The sequence below is a fragment of the Carassius auratus genome, chromosome 5, assembly GCF_003368295.1.
Source record: "Carassius auratus strain Wakin chromosome 5, ASM336829v1, whole genome shotgun sequence".
NCBI lineage: Eukaryota > Metazoa > Chordata > Actinopteri > Cypriniformes > Cyprinidae > Carassius > Carassius auratus.
In genome coordinates this window covers 27,702,501-27,717,774 of record NC_039247.1, presented here as the reverse complement: position 1 = coordinate 27,717,774, position 15,274 = coordinate 27,702,501, and the positions used below count along the sequence as shown (strand labels likewise).

At 39.4% G+C, this 15,274-nt stretch overlaps 1 pseudogene; it reads right to left on the bottom strand.

Moving 5' to 3' along the window:
• Positions 1-1,190: 1,190 nt before the first annotated feature.
• On the bottom strand, positions 1,191-14,796 carry LOC113069649 (ATP-dependent RNA helicase DDX54-like; annotated as a pseudogene).
• Between the last annotated feature and the right edge of the window lie 478 nt (positions 14,797-15,274).

The following is a 15,274-nucleotide window of genomic DNA, read 5'->3' as shown; positions in this document are numbered from 1 at the left end:
GGACGACCAGAGGACTCATAGGTGGCGTTGATAGTGTCGACCATCCAACAACTAATAGTCTGCTTAGAAGCAGGAGAACCCCTCTGGGGGTACTGTAGCATACAAGCATTTGGTCAGTTTTTCTCCACAGGGCAGCTCTGTGGACGTATGTGTCCAGCACTTGAACTGGACACATACAATTTAGCTTCGCTTGGTCGGGCTCCCGAAAGGGAGGAGGACAGAAGGCCTGCAGCATTACAGGTTGTGGTGTAACAGAGGAAACCTTAGGAACGTATCCCGCTCGAGGGTATATGAAACCCTTTGGTCATGCCAGGTGCCAACTCAAGAACCCTTTGGTCATGCCAGGTGCCAACTCAAGATAAGTGGGGGCCACAGAGAGGGCCTGAAGATTTCCTACTCTCCACAGAGAGGTGATAGCCAACAGAATGGAGGTTTTAAGTGTAAGATGTCTGTCTGAAATATCTTGAATGGGTTCAAACGGGGGTTTGCACATCGCCTCTTACACCACAACCAAGTCCCACGGGGGAATACTGGACCGTACTGGAGGTCTCAGCCTCAGCGCACCACGGAGGAAACGTGTAACTAGGGGGTGTCTTCCCAAAGACTGGCCATCTAGAAGGGCATGGTAGCCCACAATGGCCGCCACGTAAACCTTCAGCGTGAAGTGGGTCAACCCTGCAGAGAGCCTGGCCTGTAGGAACTACAGAACTGTACCAACTGGGCAGTTTGCTGGGTCTAGCTGGTGGTCTCTGCACCATGAGGTGGCCTGCAACTTCTCCCGGTGTTCGACTTTATTTTTGAAATATTACGACTTTAATCTCGTAATCTTAGAATTTTATTTGATTTTTCAATGTGGCTCTAAATCTCATTATTTTGACAGTTAAAAGTTTTCCGCGGTGTTTTGTTTGAGTGGCAGGGGTTTTGTGAGGGTTTGTACAATTTGGCAACACTGTGTGCAACACTCAATTGTTGTTTACGGATAACATAGGAATAAATGAGAAGTGCCAGAAGTGGAATCCTACCTGTCGCAAAAAATCAGCGACATTTTTTTTCGTGGTAAACTCTGAAAAATGTTAAATCCAAAAGTATTGTTTAATGTAAAACATGTTGATCGATTCATTCAATTATAAGCCTTTCCTCTAAAAAGCTGTTTATTTAGCATAGTGAAGCCAAGTAGTAAGCATTAAAAAAAAAAGTGAACTATTGAAATCCAGTTAAATGAACATAATTAGGTAGTAAAACCAAAGTGTTGCCGTCCATAAATTAACGTGTGTTTTGTAAAATGTTTCCAACTGTCACTTAATTAGATGCACCACGATTAATAAATAGTGTTGTGTGTTACATATTACTGAACAGAGTTTTAGAAATTTTGTGCAAATCATTGATATAAAAGTTAATGTGTAAATAAATTTCTGTAAAAATAATGGCCTTCACTCCTGGATTGAAATCTCACTTAAGATGGTCAAAGACCTTGTGAAGTCTACAGCAAAGGGCATTTACAGTTGACTAGATCATAAATTAATTTTAACTACTTTTCCAACATGAATCCTATGAGATGAGTTTGTTTATGTCCCCAGGCACAGCTCCACAAAACAATCATAAACTAATTAATTAGGCTTTCGTACCTATATAGGTTTTGTGAAACCCTTCATGCATGACGTGAACCTAGATACAACTTTACACAGACAAGGTAAACATTTTTATCACTATAGGCTGATGTAAACAGGAATGAAAAGTTATGTGGCTGCGCTGATAAGACTTTGTATTCACCGGGCCCATTAACATCCATTGTAAGTGTCTTACTGTAACTGTCATGGTTTTTGCAGTTATTAAATAAAAATAAATACATTTAAATTGCTAACTTATTTTCTGTGGTAATGGACATTCGGCCACAAGTTCCTCAACTGCTGTCAACAGAGCTTCAGGTGAACCCAAAATATCCCTTTAAATCAACTCTGTAATATGTAAATGTAAAAGAGTTCAAGTCTCTTCAAGTCGAAAGCCTGTGTTGGGGAGGTGGGATAGTTTGTAATGACTCCTCAATTGGGTCTTAAAGTTTCTTCCTCATCTTTCCTTTCTTGTTGCTGCCATGACCAAAGCCAGATTTCATCACTTCCTGTAGGCGCTGTCTTCCTTTGGCATGGACCTTCTTCATCCCCCCACTCTGCAGAAACTGCTGTTTGACTTTCCATTTGTGCTGCTTGAGAATCTGCTCGTGGTTTTTCAGCTCTGATTGCACACGTGAGCAGCTCCGTTGCTTGGCCGGCTGCGATTGACCTCTGCCTATACGACCTGAGGAAACCACAACAAACACACAAACCACTGAAAAAGATAGAAGCTTTGACATGTAATGAAATTATTTCACACATGAAGTGGAAATAGAGACCTACAGCAGAGCTGAATGAGTTGACATCACATCCTTCTATTCTTACCTCCAAAGCTCCTCCCTCTGATTGCTACTCCAGTTTCTCCATCCGAGTCTGACGCTCGGTTATCAGTCTTATACCGCTTCTTCCATTCTTCATAACTAGACCAAAGTCAAGAAACTCAACTGACAAGCAATTATCAGCTTCAAACCTTTACTGGTCCACCTGACATCAACACTGAGTTTATTAATGTTCCCGTTTTTAAGGCCTGTTCACAACAAATAAAAGTTTGATGAGATCAACTTTCATGAATGAATGGCTGTTAACATTTCACAAACATTGGCAAGCAATCAATGTGACAGAAAACTGGCCAACCAATAGGATTTGGGCTTTGTTCAGCTCCTCAGAACCTCTGCAGTTACATAAAAATGCAAGCTTTTTTTAGGAAAAATAGCAACTGGTGTTAGAAGGTGAATTTACTTTTTCAGAGCTGCCAACCTTGGTTAAATATTTTCTAAAGGTTAGCCAGTCTGCACTTTCACACACACCTTTAACAACGGTCTTTGGATCGATTTGGTTCTGATGGCTTGGAACATCAGATTATTTTTTTGTAACTGTACACTGTAGAAAAGCATGCATGAGGGCAAGAAAATCCACATATGCAACCCTAATATGGACACAGGCATAATACACAAGTGTATAAAAATACTTTGAATGATGAAACAAGAACACAATTAGCCCTCGACGGTGGCAATATATAGTTTATCTGTGTTCTTTAAGCAATCTTGGGTATTTTCATTATAATTATTTAAATTAATATTCTATTGCTAATCGGCATAGCCTTTTTTACAGCATGAAATATATTTTCTGCTTCATTCTGTGATAAGAAGACACATCAGGTCAGAAAATTAAGTTATTTAAAACACTCGACTGATATTGCAGAGTAAAAACATGTTATAATGTTCTCTTTTGTTGGATGACAAGTTTAGAAACACTTCTAATTGCAAGAAGGGAAGATGTTTGGCACGTATTGTTTTTTTTTTTACTGTATCCATACTCAAAAACTTAATCTAGATATTAAAAAAAGAATAATATATCATACAAGATTCATGGCAGTTATTTTGTTTTAAGGGGGGGAGGGGGTACAATGGTGTTTCGTGTATTCAGAGTTGTTAAAGAGATGGATCCTCATGCTAAACATACCCAAAGTTGTAAAAAATAGTTTAGAAGAATGACTGAGAATTTCTGTGCCGAAAATCTTACATCCGGGTTGGTACAAGTTTCGGTAGTTTTTTTTTCGATCGTGGATCTAATGACGTAGACGAGATCAATCCTTATATGAGCATTTCTCCCGGAAAAGCGCGCCCGCGCACACATTGACCAGAGGAGAGCAAGACCGCGCACATCAACAAGCTTCAAAATTGTCGGCAGCGAATTTGTTAGAAAATGCCTCCAAATAAGTGGATATTTGGATGTGAGGGAAAGTTTACAGTGTTCAGCTTCCCCAAGAACCCAGCGTTACATGAACAGTGGATGCAGTTTGTTTTTCCAGGGCAGGAACGGAGTGTATCAAGTGCGTTTGTGTGTTCTGGTCATTTGAGTGATGAATGTTTTATAAACAAGGCCCAAGTTGATGCTGGATTTTCACATCGTTTGCTATTAAAACATGGAGTGGTCCCAGTGATAAAAGACCCCATTCATGTAAGTACAACTGCATCAGATGTCAGTCTTTTGTTGGAAATCAGCACATAAGTGAATATATGTTAAATGGAAACAACACGAAACATCAGTATTACAGCTTCGCTCACGACACACCTCCAGGAGCTCGTTTTTTTCCGGAAAGAATCGGAAAGCTGTATTTTTTAAGTTTAAGTTTATTTCCCGACCGCTAGATAGCAGTCTTCATCTCTGAACAAATCTTGAGTGACAGGAAATACTAGCATTAGAGCATGCCACTAATGTTAGCATTAATGTAGTTTGCTGCTAGTTAATGGAGAGTGAAATAATTGTCCCAGTTCATGTTTCGGTGTACAATGCTTAAGTGTGCCGTCATTTGGGCTTTTGTGGTAACGTCCACTGCATGACTGTTGCACTGGAGCCACCAAGATTCCACCGCTTGCCACGTCCCATGTGAAGAGGCTCATGCATGGTGCTGCCATAGGCGGGAGCCTTGTCCCACAGCTGCAGCTTTCTCTCATTTTGGGGGTGTTTTGTGTAGTTGGTGCGATTCCATGCGGAACATAAATACAAACTGAAAAACCTGTGAAATCCAAGTTGGAAAGGTTCACCATCTGTATTTATTTTATTGTTTTACAATTGTTTGGTTTTCTTTAGGAATCCTGTGAGCACTTTATTTTTTGTTCAGATCAAAATGTTATGACCTTGTATGTAACAATTGTAAACTTAAATTGTGGACCTTCAAAACAGGGTCTAAAAATATATATGGTCTTTTTATAAAATAAATTTGATATGTATTATACATTTAACTAAAGGATCCTACAAGCACTTAAATTTTTCCCATTTTACTCATACTGCACAAAAAGTTTTTCAATAATGTTTAATGTTACAGGGACTGATTATTCCAAATGCAGAACCCACCGTGTTCTGGTTAAACCATTTTTATTTATTTATTTATTGCTAAGGTTTGCATATGGTGGTGTGTTCTTAATGACAGCTTTCCTTACAATAGCCTATATATTCCTAAAATAAGAAATATCCCAATATATCGCCTTGCTTACAGTAACGCAATGTATCGCAACATATCGTATCACTACCCCTGTATCGTGATACGTATCGTATCATCAGATTCTTGGCAATACACAGCCCTACAAGACATGTTTACACTTGGCAACATCAAGTGACTTCTAGTCTGGATAGCCGATCAGATCTCTTTTTCCCACACAATATTTAAATAAGTCTTCTGACAGTTCAGAAGAGAGGGTGTGGTGTTTTGCATGACGTCGACCTGCGGATACAACAACGATGTTTGGATTCTGTTTACATTACACTGAGATCCGATCACAATGCAACCCTTACTTCCTCTTGACCAGGACACGCTGATCAGATAACTCTACTATAGGGCTGTCATTATAACAAAATTGCTGGCGATAACTTGTCCGAGAAATTATCGCGATAAACGATAATATTGTCGTTCTAAGACCAGTTTCAACTAATATAATGATAATGGCATTATAATGCAGGTACACCTTTTCAAAGATCAATAAACTTTTATTTTATGGCAGATTCAGAGCAAGAAATACCAACATGTTGAATTTGTGTGGCTTAAAATAAAAAAAAAGAAAGGGCAATGAAGTTACTTGTAAAATATGCTACGTGGTATTAAAATAAGTAGTGCAAGTACAATGCTGTATCACTGGAGACGCAAACATCCACAAGCAAATGAAAGGCGCTTCCCAAAGCTGGTTACTCTAGCGAGATGTTATCTCTTTATTCCAGGGACATGCATCGGAGAGGGTGTTTTCTCCCCCGGGCTGTCCACAGGCTGCACTCAAGACTAACCCCACATCGTGGCGTTACATTTTTTTTTATAAAAATTTAAAAAAGAAATCATCGCAGCCGGAAAAATTATCAAGCTCATTTTTTTTTAAATTGTGTGATTAATTGATTTATCGACTATTGCGACAGGCCTACTCTTCGATCAGAAGCACGTTTACACTTCTTTTCATTGTGTATGTGGCCAACATCCGGATACAGGTCGCATGTTAATGCCAACTGTAAATGCAGCCTATGAGACACTTTTCACCCTCCACCCTCCTTTGCACCGCATACGTGTACAGTGTAAATTGTCTAAGCATTAATGGTAGGGGAAAACCGATTATACTGGAGAGTGGCCACATATGAAGTGTTTCTCGGAGGTTACAGTACCATCTTTTTCAGACTATAAGTCGCACCTGAGTATAAGTCGCATCAGTCCAAAAATACGTCATGACAAAGAAAAAAACTTAATAAGTGGCACCGGACTGTAAGTCGCATTTATTTAGAACCAAGAGAAAACATTACCGTCTACAGCCGCTTTAGATGGTAATGTTTTCTCTTGGTTCATTTCTCCTGGTTCATGTTAAATAAATAAGTCGCACCTGACTATAAGTCACAGGACCAGCCAAACTATTAAAAAAAGTCTGACTTATAGTCCGGAAAATACGGTACATTGAAGAATGATAATATTACTTTTTACATATGCCATGTGACCTGTTAATGCGAAAAAAAAAATTGCAATTGGAGTTTTGCTAATTATTCCTTTTTCGCATTGCCTTGAAAACCACCTCATGTGAGAACAAAAACGTTACGATATATGGCTGTTTTTGCTAAATTGCGTGAATTTTTAATTTGCCATTTCAATTTGCGCAACATGATGGGTAATTGAAATGCACCTTTGACTTTAAAGGTGCTGTGCAGTAAATTAACATGAGTTTTTGTAAAGCTGCTTTCTGAATCAATGTTATAAAAAGTGCTATATAAAGAAAACTGACAATTCATGAAGGATACAAGCTCTTCTTTTTGCCACTGACCACCTGTCCACTTTCTGTTTTGATTTACTTGTTTTTGTCCTCTTTGCCCATGTCACGGAAGAAGCGTTTCCGCTTGAGATCCCTGCGGTGAACAAGTGTAATATGACCATAAGCAAATATACGGTCAGTACTGAATATGTAATAATAGAAGGTGCTGCTCACCATTTCATCAGGTTCTTGTGCTGGCTTAAAGTGATGCTCTCATCTCCCATCAGGACCAGAACCGCAGAAGAGGCCTGCTGCTCGAAAGATCCGCCGAAACCGAGCCTGAACAAACCCAAACACACACATTCAGAATGAACATCTGTGCTTCCCAGCTCAACATGAAGAATCATGCACTGGTGCTGTCTTACCCGCGCTCTGAGTTGAAGTCTTTGGGTCTGTATGGGATGTAAAACTCCTCATCTTTTCCTAATTTTCTGTTCTTTTTGCCTTCAGTCTGTCTGCTTCATTATATTGCTTTTGTCTTTTCCCTCCAACCACCTCTGAGAACACAGTCTGGAGAGCATATGGACACAAAATAGATATTGCAATATTAATAATTTTTTTTCCTGAAGTTTTTAATCCTGATTTTGATAATATTTCCTTACACCCACATATACTTTACATTTATAAATGCATTTCAGTATTTATGACGTCTCTAGAACAGACTTAATGCAAAAAAAGTTTGAATGTAATGTTTGTAGAACAGAAATAACGCAACAAATCAATAAGTAGTGCAGTGACTCTAGAACTAGACTTGTGCCGGTATTCGGTATTGTGATATATCATGGTAATGAATATGCACAATATTGTTTTTGTGGGCACTTCTAAATACCGTGAATAATTATATATTACAAATTATTCAGAATTTGGAATGCATTTTAAGAATACTATTCCCATCAACTGGTCAAAATGCACAACACCGCTGTATGCTGCTTGAAAGAATCTGTGTGCTCTGATGTAAACAAGCACACAAGAGAAGCAAATGAGGGAACACATGAGACGCGCTGAATGAAAGCACATTCACTCTCTGGCAGCAGATGGCGCTAAACTGCACAAAATTACCCTTGAAACACCACAAATAAACCAGCTGCCCTACTTTATAAAACATATTTAATTATTTTAAATAGCCAGTCAGATTTGTGTATTTACTATGATGTTCATCACAGTGCCAAATACTTAAGTATTAAGTCTTAATAGGCTATTTTAATCTGGACTACAACATGACATAGAAATAGTTTGAAAGTGTTTAGATTTTTTTTATTGTTAATTTAAATGTTAAATTAGGGCTTCATTTTTAACTAGTTAATTCATTAGTTAATATAAACTAATATTAATAACGAAAAATTCTTCTGAACATTCATTCATCTTAGGTATTCCAATATTTAATAACACGTTGATAAAATCTGCAACTGTATTATTTAATGAGCTAACATGAACTAAAACTTTTATTTTTAAACAAAGATTAATAACTTCTGTAGCTGTTGCACAAGGAGAAACAGATAAAAACCAGGGGTGAATGATGAATCACTGAGGAGCTACTAAAGCATCCAGTCCAGTTTGCAATCAGCACGTGAAGACACAGTAAAGCTAATTTTCCAGAACATTTTGCACCTCTTAAAGATACTCCACATGATGTTTGGTGCCTACAAACACCACTGTCTGTTCTTGCGGCTTCACCACTTTTCTCAGTAGATGCAGAAGTGGAAAAATTATAGCTGATGAAGAAAGGGGGAAAAAAATATCATGGATGCTATTAATTAATTAATACTATTCAAATGATAAAATAATAATAATAATAATAATAATAATAATAATAATAATATATATATACACACACACACACTTTTGTTCCTCAAGGATGCATTAAATTAATCAAAATTGACAGGAGGGACATTTATCCATCCATCCATCCATCATCTTCCGCTTATCCGGGGCCGGGTCGCGGGGGCAACAGTCTAAGCAGAGACGCCCAGACTTCCCTCTCCCTAGCCACTTCCTCCAGCTCTTCCGGGGGGACCCCGAGGCGTTCCCAGGCCAGCCGGGAGACATAGTCCCTCCAGCGTGTCCTAGGTCTTCCCCGGGGCCTCCTCCCGGTGAGACGTGCCTGGAACACCTCCCTGGGAAGGCGTCCAGGAGGCATCCGAAATAGATGCCCGAGCCACCTCAGCTGGCTCCTCTCGATGTGGAGGAGCAACGGCTCTACTCTGAGCTCCTCCCGAGTGACCGAGCTTCTCACCCTATCTCTAAGGGAGCGCCCAGCCACCCGACGGAGAAAGCTCATTTCGGCCGCCTGTATCCGGGATCTTGTCCTTTCGGTCATGACCCACAGCTCATGACCATAGGTGAGAGTAGGAACGTAGATTGACCGGTAAATCGAGAGCTTTGCCTTACAGCTCAGCTCCTTCTTCACCACGACAGACCGGTACAGCGACCGCATTACTGCAGAAGCTGCACCGATCCGTCTGTCAATCTCACGTTCCATCCTTCCCTCACTCGTGAACAAGACTCCAAGATACCTGAACTCCTCCACTTGAGGCAGGAACTCTCCACCAACCTGAAGTGGGCAATCCACCCTTTTCCGACTGAGAACCATGGCCTCGGACTTGGAGGTGCTGATTCTCATCCCAGCCGATTCACACTCGGCTGCAAACCGTCCCAATGCACACTGAAGGTCCTGGTCTGAGGATGCCAACACGACAACATCATCCGCAAAAAGCAGCGACGAAATCGTATGGTCCCCAAACCGGACACTCTCCGGCCCTTGGCTGCGCCTAGAAATTCTGTCCATAAAAATTATGAACAGAACCGGTGACAAAGGGCAGCCCTGCCGGAGTCCAACATGCACCGGGAACAGGTCTGACTTACTGCCGGCAATGCGAACCAAGCTCTTGCTCCGGTCGTACAGGGACCGAACAGCCCTAAGTAGGGAGCCGCCTAAGTAGGGAGGGACATTTATAATGTTACAAAAAATTTCAATTTCAACAAAATGCTGTTCTTCTGAACTCTCTATTCAACAAAGAATCCTTAAAAAAATGTAACATGGTTTCCACCATGTTTTTCAACAATGATTACAATCAGCATTGTTTCTTGAGCAGCAAATCAGCATATTAAAATTAATTCTGAAGGATCTTGTGATGCTAAAAAGTTAGCTTTAAATCACAGCAATAAATTACATTTGAAAGTGACGTGACATTCAGCCAAGTATAGTGACCCATACTCGCAATTTGTGCTCTGCTTTTAACCCATCCAAAGTGCACACACACACACACACACTGTGAACACACACCCGGAGCAGTGGGCAGCCATTTATGCTGCGGCGCCCGGGGTTCAGTGCCTTGCTCAAGGGCACCTAAGTCGTGGTATTGAGGGTGGAGAGAGAACTGTACATGCACTCCCCCCACCCACAATTCCTGCCAGCCCGGGGCTCAAACTCACAACCCTTCGTTTGCAAGTCCGACTCTCCAACCATTAGGCCTTTAACGACTTCCCGTTACATTTGACAATATATTCACAAAGAAAACAGCTATTTGCAACTGTATTAATATTTCACTGTTATATTTTGATTAAATAAATGCAGCCTTGAGGAGCATCAGAGTATTCTTGCAAAAACTAAATTTAATAGGATGACCATTCATCCTGTTTCTCTGGGCAGGATTTCTAAATTGCTTAATATGTCTGGGTCTTCCTATTGCCTGTCTCTCTACAGTCTTCATACATTGTATGTATTTGCATTGCTTTAACCATTCTCTGTAGATCCCACCTTCTCGCACACCACAATCGGTCAATTATGCACAATGACTGCATGCTATTGGTCAAAATGCTTTTCAGTCATTACCACCAGTAAGTATGAAAACAATAGGAAATCAAAGCAAAGCTGAAGCTGCTCTGCAAAACCCATTTCAAACAGCCCGGAAAAGCAGAAATGTCTCATTAGAGCAGCGTAGTGAACACATATAAACTGTACTCCTGAAATTAGGATTAATGAGTAAAATGCACACTTAATCTTGGATTCAGCAGATATATTTCTGGTCTCACCTGTCGGCTTCATCGAACACCACTTACTCCAAAGCCTGCAGCTTCAGGTTCATCTCCTTGATGACGTGCATCAGACGGTCAGGAATACCGATGATGCTGGAGAAACCAAGAGTATGTCATGCTCACCCCAGAGGTGCAGGACTCATTCAAATCGAATCAAAACTGCAATATGGATTAGTACGACAAAAGCTGGGACTGAATTATCTGCGCTGTGTTCATTTACACGTGAGCAGCTCAGAATCCAGTGTTTCCAGCATCTCAGTTCACAGTAAATTATCCACATGAACTCAATCTGCATCTGCTCTGAGAACGAGTCGCTTTAACATACATTTGTGAATGAAACATCTTCACAAACTTGTAATGAGAAGTGCTTAAGAAAAGAAAAGCTTTAATGGCTTCATGAGGTTTTCTGTGAAGTTCCATTGTTTAACATTTGAAGATTAAGACAGCCGTTGATACGAGTATTGTACATTTACAGTAGCAAAGTAAAAAAAAAAAGTAATATCTCATTTTAGGTTTTACAGTGAAATATTACTTAATTTTTATACTTTCCATAAAAATAATAATAAATTATTGTTATTATTATTTTTAGGCCTGTCAAAACTATTAATTTCATTCAAAAGTTTATGTAAAGTTTGTTTACATAAATGTGTTTGTATTTATATTTAAATGTACATATAAATATACACACCTAAATGTATATATTTATCAAAAACATTCAACATTGCTGTCAATCAATAAAAAAAAAGTCTTAATCATATTTTTTTTCTTTAATTGCAATTAATCCCATCTAACATTCAAGTTTTTAAATATCCTTATATATTGCAATAATTTCACAATCAATCTTCAAATTGATGTAGAAACTAAATTCTAAATGAAATATAGACTAATCCTTAAAGCTAGAGAAGTGACCGATTCCCTCTTTTTTTCTTTTCTTCCTTGATTTTCCAGACATCACAACAGCTGGTTATTGGGTTATTTTGGCTGCTTTAAGAGCTGCTGAACATGACGTGGATCTGACACGCATCTTATTTTCTCACAACACTTTACCTTTTCTGAGCCACTTCAGGTCTTAAAGTCTCTGCTAATGAGCTGACAAGTTGAATCGGGTGTTTTAGATGAGGGAGACTGGGCTGCTCCAGGACAGTTTTGAAACATGCTCTTAAATCTGACTCATATATAACAAAAACTTACATGCACAGTTTTAAGGCAGCTTTAATTGCCTTTTTGGAAACTTTATGACTTGATTGATGACATAACTATGACATTGCATGCTCATTGCATGAAGTTATATATAGCACGTGCCATTGCGTTTGTGCTTGTAATTGAAGAGCACAGTATACTGGCTGACAGGACAGAAATAAATAGATTTTACTGACATATGGCCTGACAACATCTCATCTGACCGCAGTTCACTGTTGTTCTGCTGAAACTCCTCGTCGCCTGTGCCTTTTCCACGCTTGTTTGACTAGCGCCTAGCACTGAGGCAATGTTGGACTGTGCGTCTGAATATTTTTTAACACATTACGGCTAGAAGTAAAAGTAGTAGAAGTAATTTCAAACAGAATCCATCCAAATCAAAGTTCGCTTTGGGAGTTCGAAACTGCTTACCACTAACAAATTAAACTTTCGGGAAAAGTTTGTTCTGGCTGCAAAACACCTTTGTACTACCATTAGTCTGTTACAATTAACAACATAGGAGGTGTGCGCTGAGTAGTGATGTTACGATTAACCGGGAGCCGTTTGAAAATCGATTTAAATATGTGACGATTCAAATCGGTTGAGTTGCCAAACAAAGCGTAAAACACTGGGGTAGGAGCTTATATGAATGAATTGACTGGCTTTAGAAAAGTTTACATGGCATTTTTATTTTGCCTCTGAAAAATGCATATTAAAGCAATGCTCATAAGCACAGCACAGCTCTGCTTTGTTTTTTGTTTTTTTTAAAGCAGTAACCCAGGAGGCACTGTATAATTGCGGTTCATTAACGCCACCTGCTGTCAGAGAGTGAATCTACGTCTCATTCAGCTCGTCTGCCGTTACAAATACAGTCAAACACACAGGAGAAGGTGATGTCTGGATTCTCATGAACGGCAGTGTACTGGCCATCCATGCTGACAAACAGAAATGACACACACAGAAGGTGATTTTAGTGAAACGCAAGACAAAAAAAAAAAAAAACGTTCAGATGAATCCAGTCACCTTTATTGTTATAGCACTTTTTACAACACAGAGACAATTCAGATATAAACCTTATCGAATATGAGCGTATTGAGACTTGACTCACCTGTCTCCACCGAGAATAAGAGCTGTTTTCAGGCCTGTGAACTTCCCCAGCTGAAAGCACACACATACTCTAAATGAATGAATGAACTCTCCTGCAGGTGAGCATGAGTACAGGTGAGCGGTGACAGTACAGACCTCTCTGGTGAACTTCATGGTCTGCAGGGCGAGCGCTCGGGTGGGCGTGGGGACCAGAGCCCGGGCCCCTGTCTGCGCCTCAAACATGGGGATGAGGAAGGCGGCTGTCTACCCGCTGCCCGTCCGGGCCATGGCCACCACATCCTTCCCATCCAGAATCACCAGGATAGTCTGAGACCAAGAGGGATTCACCAGACAGATTCACCCTACATACGCTCATCTCAAAGGTTAGTGTGTTTCAAAAATTCTAACGGACCCTCTGATGTCACATGGATTACTTTGATGATGTTTTTCTTACCTTTCTGGACATGGACAGTAGACCGTACACACAGTTTCAATGGAGGGACTGAGAGCTCTCGCACTAAATCTAAAATATCTTAAACTGTGTTCCGAAGATAAATGGAGGTCTTACTGGTTTGGAACGACACAAGGGTGAGTTATTAATGACATAATTTAGATTTTTGGGTGAACCAACCCTTTAACACATGATTGCTCAATAACAAGTCAAAATTTGTGAAACCTACTGATTTAAAAACAGCAAAACAGCAAAACAGCAAAAAAACAGCAAAATTATTACTTGAAAAGTTTTCAAACAAAACAAATTAATTTTACTTGCTTAACTCTTACTTTCAGTTGAAAAAGTGGACAATTTTTCATAATTCTTTTGTTGTTGTTTTTTGTTTGAGAAATAGGGGAAAAAGGTTAAACATATTTTACAAAAAACAATTGAGACTTCATAAATATAACTTCAGAAATAATTTCACATAACACATTTTTGACACCTTATGGTACTACATACACACACCCGGGTCCAAAATGATAGAAACACAAACTGTGCAATTTTTTTTAAAGGGTTATATCTCTTTAAAAAAGTATTCTAACAAATCAGACAAAAATTAATTATGTATATTTTAAGGTAACATTTGAAACTCTTTGTTCCCTTACAAAACAACACTATGTTTTTTAATGTTTGTCTACCAGATCAATAAACCTGAATGCGCTATGAAGGTTAAGTCTTAATATAAACTGCACTGTGTCATCTAAAGCTATATGAACACACTTAATAAATTTAATTTTACACTTTATAATTAACGTTATACATTTGTAAAGGAAACTGAATTGATTGTAAAAGGTGCATCTAACTCATAGTTCGTCAGACTAAAACTAAGAACATTTTTACAAACATTCTCTTTTAAGTTGTTTACTATACTGTGGGAAAATGTGATGGCCATGATATCATCAGCTTCATGTTTTCATATTTGTGGGACACAAACGGTCTCTGATTGATTGAACCAAAGTGAACTGAGCAAACATGTTTAATGATTGCTGTGACTCACTGTGTCCTGATCATCTTTGATTCCTGCAGCGACTTCAAACTCTTCATCGTCAGACTAAAGCTCGTGATATCTGTGTTTCGAGCTCTTCTTCCTCTTCATCAGCTTCTTCTTCCTCTGCGCCATCGTGTGGACTTCTTCAAACCCGAGAGATAACGTTATAGGAATTGTGCTGTCGAAGAAACGTCGCTATTTCTATTTGAAGTAAGCAGTCGCTCCGTGAGATGAAAACAGTAGAGGTTTGAAACATGTCAAGACGTCACTGCCCAGTGATGACGACAGTGAGCGGGACGCTGCAGTTCACGGAGATGCCTCACGGTGGCGCCACCAACAGAGCAATAATGCAACGACCGCGTGATAATACTACTTGACATTTCAGAGAATTTGTATTTGTGACTAAAAATATACCTTATTTAGCACCGAGGGACGGACTTACAGTCTTAACAATGACAGCCACTAAATAAAAAACTTACATCACGTAATTTTCACAACTTTGAGAGTTTTTGTCTGCTACGAGAACGTTATTTTCGGGAAGAAGATGTTTTCGTCAGCTGAACAGTATGTTTTTATACTGTATTAAAACAGGTTTAAACTACAATATAAG